This window comes from Neopsephotus bourkii, unplaced genomic scaffold (assembly GCF_033783945.1).
Source record: "Neopsephotus bourkii isolate Nb327-2 ecotype Australia unplaced genomic scaffold, CSIRO-AGI_Nbou_v1 NB_196, whole genome shotgun sequence".
In the NCBI taxonomy this organism is placed as follows: domain Eukaryota; kingdom Metazoa; phylum Chordata; class Aves; order Psittaciformes; family Psittacidae; genus Neopsephotus; species Neopsephotus bourkii.
The window spans coordinates 6578926-6585430 of record NW_026900709.1 but is presented as its reverse complement, the minus strand read 5'-3'; positions in this window follow the sequence as shown (position 1 = coordinate 6585430).

The following is a 6505-nucleotide window of genomic DNA, read 5'->3' as shown; positions in this document are numbered from 1 at the left end:
TTCAGTGCTTTCTTGAAATGAAGTATAATTGTACATGTTTTTATATTGACTTTTTTCCTGAAACCATGTCCAAAGCAGTTATTTTAGACAAAAAGTCACTGTGGGTTCTTGTCAAGCAATAACAAACCATGCTGGTAAGGAAGTATTTCTCTCTAGGGCACTGTTCAAATCAAGTGGTGGTGGCTAAAGTGAAATCTCAAATTCCAAAAGAAATACAGGGTTAGGGTCTGGTGGATTTTTTTTTTTATTATTATTATTATTATTATATTTTATTTATTTATTTGTTTGGGTTTTGGTGTGTTTCTTAATAGCTTATCGATCAATTTTGTAGGTGAATTTCACATTCCTTAATGGGGGGACAGATGGAAAAGTTATAGTGCAAACAAATAGCAGTGAGTGGCTCGAGAATGTCACCCTTAAATTTTAGTTTCTGTGCTTTTTAAACTTTAATTTGGTGTACCATTTGTTATATATTTATTACTGTAGTCAAAACTTTCAGTAAAATATTTAAATAAATCTAAAGCATCATCCAGTTAAATGTATTGGAGTTCAAATATTTGTTTAACAGATACTGAATAATCTGTTTAAAATATTTAGTTGAATTAAAATCTTATTCCACAGTGATTCATGTTTGGCCACCAATGCTGTAACTACTGTGATTTTATGGGGAAAAAAAGACCATAGTGTTTTGTTTTAGGTTTTGGGTTTTTTGTTGGTTTTGGTTGGTTGTGAGGTTTTTTTTTGTGTTTTGTTTTGAGGGTTATGTTTGTTTTTGTATTTTTTTTTTGTTATTATGATGACAGCTTATTTAATGTGTTCAGGAAACAAAACCCCCAGTCTTGCAGGTGGTTCTATGCATTAAAATCCAAGCTTAATTGTTCCTTTGTATTAAGCATATAGTTAAATGTAATCACAGTCAGGGCTCTGGTTTGTAAATCTGCAATTTGTTATATTATCTCTCTTACTTTAAAGGTCTTTGTAAATTCTGTAGTTGTGCAATACATCTTTAATAACACAAGAAAATTATAGAAAATACCAGACCCTTCTCTCTTTGCCATTGAACACAGTATCTGTGCATTTTCCCTGATTCATTCTCTGAAGTGCCAAGGCTCACTGGTTTGTATTGAGATAAAGGTGGACTCTGAAATACTATATCTCAAGATACACTATTTGAAGGAAATATAAAAGCTGTCATCATAAACCACTTGTTCAAAAATTGGTTTAGGGATTTTTATTTTTTTTAATGTATGTGTATATTTCCCAGCATAAATAAAAGATGTGCATGTAGTGAAGCCAGCTGGATGCTAAGCTCCTTTACAGATCAAGAATGATTTAACAGATTTTTATTTCTTTTTTTAATTTATTTTTTAAATAAAAGCTGATTTCTATGAATGAATTTTCCTCTGGTTGTCAGTAGACACAGAATTTTATGACTGTATTGCAAGTCACTTGAAAATGAAGGGTTATAATATGAGTTCTCATAGCCCTCATAACTGATTGTGCCTGTATAATTTAATATTTTGTCTAATATAAAGCTAATTTTTTAAAGCAAAGTTTTAAAGGAATGGTTTTTATAGAAAGGTTGATTTTTAGATAAAGCAAAAGAAGATTTTTAAATAAAGTTTGTTTTAAAGCAAAGCTTTAAATTAACCCTATGGATAAGTCCCATCTAACATATTTTTATGATACAAGAATGTTTTCCTATCTAGCTTCTTTCATCTTGCTTTTCACAGTATTGTACACATGAAGAGGATGAATTGTTTTGTGTGTAAATAAGGTTTAATGCACACTGTACTTTTAAGATCACTAGTGCATATTTGTTTACAGCCAAAAATACTGTTCTCCGTATTCATTCATTGCAAGCATGTTTCTCCAGCACACAACTTTTCCTTGAAACCCTGAGTAATAAAACTATCTTGAGGCCTATAGAATGATTAATATTTCTAACTTGTAATGTCTTTTTTATTATTATTAATTTTAATAATAGAGCCCCTTTTCAGGGTAGGTTTTTTAAAAGAAAAATGAATTCTATTTAAATAAAAGTGTAAGAAGCTGTATATTTTCCTTAAAAAACAAAAAACCAAAAAACCAAAAAACAAACCAGCAAGTATTAAATGTAACAATTTTTTTAGAAGAATAAGACTCGGGATACAAATCTGGAAACTTTTCTGTGGTTGCCAGTGTCAAAATAAGATTTGCTCTAAGCTTGAATGCCTCACTTTTGACTGTTCAGAAACCTATTCCCTGTGCTCAATGACTACTATGATCCAAGCTGGGGATGTTGTGATATGAGAAGTAAATGCAGAAACTACCTTGGAATGAAAGCATAAAAAAATGTGGAGATACTCAAAATACCGTGTGCATGAAAGAGGAAAGAGAAGCTTTCTGGGATCTTAAGGAATTAGTCAAACACTTTTCCAGTTAGATAAATAATACAGGTTCTGTTGTCATTATTGAATAGCACATTGATTAGCAGCATGGCTGAAACTTTGAAACACGATGGTGAAGGCTACACTACATGGAAACCTTGCGAGCTGAAATGCTTTCTCAGTGAAACTGATGGGAGGATTGGTTGGGGGGTAGTTTTGGTTTTTTTGGTTCTAACACTGGACAAAGATGTTTGTCACTGTGTTTGTGTGTCTTAATGTTGAAGCAAGAAAAGGTAACCTGATTAAAGAGGAATAAATTCATGCTTTTTTAATCTAATTAGCAGCAATTAGATAAAGGTTATTTTATAACAGTTGAGGAAAATGTTATTTCTTCTACGCATATGTAATGTTGACCTTCTGGATGTTCATAATTATGGTTTTGTAATATATTTCATAATTTTATAAAGGTGTTACACACACACCCCCCACCACACCCCCTGGTACTCACTGAGCCATTTAACACAATCTCATTCTAAACAGCTTGGGGTTTACTATTCACTTTTATTGAGAACCGTAAGTGTGACCCAGACTCATAGTGTGCTAAGTGTTAACCAAGCATAAGACATCTAATGTTTTGAGGACTTGCTATTCTGACACTTAGATCTAGCAGTTCTTCAGTTTATTTTCTAGTAGAATTCTTTGCTTTCTAGTTCTTTCTGGTAAATTTGCATCCAGTGTTCTTGTAATTGTATGAGAGTGCTTTTCTCTGGACTCTGATAAAATGAGGTATTTAGTTTTATGTATAATGAAACTATGACTTAATCCGAAGTTGCATTTTAAGTTTCCTGCTGAATTTCTGCCCAAATGAGAATACATGTGTGTGATTTTAAAGTTCTCGTAATGGATAATGTATTTGGCAATACTCTAGCTTGATGCTGTAATTTTTTTAATCTGCTTCTCTGTCTTTTCTGTCTGTGGTCATTTGACGCAATGTGAATTTGTAAGAATATAGTGATATTACAAACTTGTCTGGTGCCATTGTTCTTTCTTTGTATTTGCAGCTCATTTAATTTCATATGTATATTGTTTCCATGTTTCTCCTCAGTCCTGTATTTGGATTTTATTTTATTTTTTTTTACGTTGTGTATTGCAGGATAGGATATCCTGTTCAGAAGTAAATCAGTGACAGGTAACAGGAGTGGCTGGTGTAGTGATCTGTAGTGTAGAGGGCAAGCTGGTATGTGTGCTCCTGTGCTTGGGAGCCTGCTTACTTTGCTGAATAGTGTGAAACAGGAGTGTATGATGATTTGTGATCTCTTTAGCTGTTGTCTTTTCTCTTTTCCCTGGGGTAATTCCCTGACAATGGAGTAATCTGAATTCATACTTATTTGGGAAATAGAACAGTGTTTCAGCTGTTGATGTTTTGGGGACAGATAAGTGTATCTCAGTTACTAATGCAATTAAAATCCCAGAATTTGTGTCTTTGATGATTTATCTGCTATAAGTTGCAGCATTCCCCATCATCTTTTTTTGAAAACTTTGTAGTAGCACAGGTCTGAGCATGCCCAGAAGTAAAGGTTTTGTTCTTTGTTTATGTTTTGCAGTTATAAATTTATTCATTCCTTCAGCAGAACAAATCTTGTTTTAATAAAACGAAGACTGATTAATTTTTTGTAGTTTCTTTATTCTTAAAGTGGAATTATTTTGAAACTGTTTGCTACAATTTGCTGTGGAAAGAACATCACAGAACGCTATGGAATCAGCTACTACTTTGAAGAAAGCCAGTTGTAATTTAAATACCTGTTCACAACTGCATGATATCTTGACCCAGTGAAGTCTTCTGCTGATTTCAGTGATGCCAAGGTTCATCCCATCCTCTGGTAACAGAAGCAATTACATCTTAGAATGGCATTGAAAGAGTGTCAGATGTATTTGAGATGTCTAATTGCATTTTGGCAGCAGGAAACCAAGCAGCACCAACCACATGGCAAGCCATATCCCTGCAGAACTTACTTACGAACAGCTGTTTTCAGAATGTGCACTTAATAAATCAGGGTGATGGCTGGAAGTATCATAATATTCAGTAGCTTTCTACTTTATATGAAATGGATTGGCTTTTCTGTAATCATAGAACAAATCAGTTTTGATTATGATCTTACTATACCTGCAGAACTGCCTTCAAAGCTGTGTACAAAACTATTTTAGGAGGTGGGTTTTTTTTCCTGGTAGTATACTAGTATAACTTGAATAGTAGAATACACAATGTAGAATATATTTTTCTTTAAATTTAAGAGTCATTTGCTGTTTGTAACAGTGCCTGTTTAAGCCAGCATAATCTTTTGCAGGAGCGATGCATGCACATGTCATTTTGGATCAGCAAGTGGCTGAAAGGCATAAGCATGTTGTTTACTGAGGCATCACTGCATCATAAAATTTTAGGACACACTCTGCAGTTCTCAAGCCATGCTTGAAGGTACCTATGTGTGATGTAGTTGCCTGAAGGAAGTTACTATTGTGCTGTCAAATATTGTGCTTCAATTCATTGAGGACATAGCATTCAACAGTCTAAAGTTGGAGTTACAAACATGGTAATAAATTTTAAGTCTGGTGATTGCATCTTTCTTAGGAAATACAAGCAATTAATGATATGCTTATGGAGTGCCAAGTACAGTGGGGGTCCTGTTCAAATTTGAATATTTGAGTGTTATGATTCAATTAATAGCATAGTTTTATTCGGCTTGGATTCACTGGAGTAATTAGTCATTTGATGCACAAAATTACTGTGTTTCTATGATCCTGGAAGTCAAAATTATTTTCTTGAAGTGCAGAAATGTTGGTTTTGATGAAACATATGAACACATATAATTATTACAGCTTATGTGATTTCACAGTGTCAGCAATTCTAAACCTAGGGTTTTTCTTTGTCAGTTCCTTTCCTAGAGAAAACTGAAAAACAGTTCTTCCCAAATGTTAGCATACATAAAGAGGGTTTTAAATCTCTCTCATCCCCAGAAATGTGCTTTAAATGTATTAAAGCTGATCAGCTTTTCAGATACGCTGCATTGTACTGCGTTAGTGTTGGCCCTGGTGCAAATGAAAATGTTAGTTGTAGCTTACTTAGTCCAATTAATACTGTATAAACAATCAAAGTTGCAAAATCAAAGTACAAAAATATGCCCTTGCTAGCTCATGCAGAGAGCTGAGACACTGCTGGCCTGGAGACTGCTGTAAGAATTAACAGTGAAGGGTGTGGGTCTAGTCCTCAGTGTAAAAGTTGCATTCTTTATACATGACTTTCTTTCTATTACACTAAAGTTTTATGTCAGCAAGGTAGAAGTGAAGAGTAAGACTTAAAGATGTAGTACAGATTGGAACTAGACTACTGAATATTCAGATTTGGTTCCCTTTTTTTTTCAGTATTGGTCTCCTTTTTGTCTGAAACTTTGTAAACAGTTGTCAAAATCCATCTGCTTCCTGTGGTAGTTCAGTTTTCATTTTTCTTCTGGTATGTTACTTTTATTTGCTTAATACATAGACAATATTTCTCTTTGCTGCTTGTTTTGATCCTTTCAGCTACTGCTAAGAGGGGAAAAATACTACAACAAACATTGGCCACATGAGAAAAGTTGAGAGGCAAAATAGAAAGCTGTAAATTGAGAGGCTGAAGAGAAAAGTTGTAAGGCAGTTTGTGGCTACCAGCAGTTTTCTCCACACACTGAAGGGAGCTGTGTTAAAATTCTGGTCTAATGATGACTAATCAATCACTTGCCAAAAGGATGTCGGAAACAATTGTCTTTTTTGCTTTAATGGCATTAGACTCAAATCGGCATAGAAGTGAAAATAAATAATACCAGCTTCTTGTTAACAGGTTTTATAACTTTCCAGATGTGTCTTAATGCTTTAATTTTCCAGTCTGTTCTAGCAAATTGCCATTTCCTGAGTTACTGCCAACACACTGTAGTTCTGATTGAATCTGGGGTCAGGATACTGTTGGAGTCAAAGTCAGCATATTTTCATGTACCAGTTTGTTAATGTTCATACAGCACTTTTTGTGGATATAAAGAACTGTAAGTGTTCGATATTATCAGAACTTCTATTTTCTTCTTACTTTAGACACTGGCGTTTAATGTTGGTTT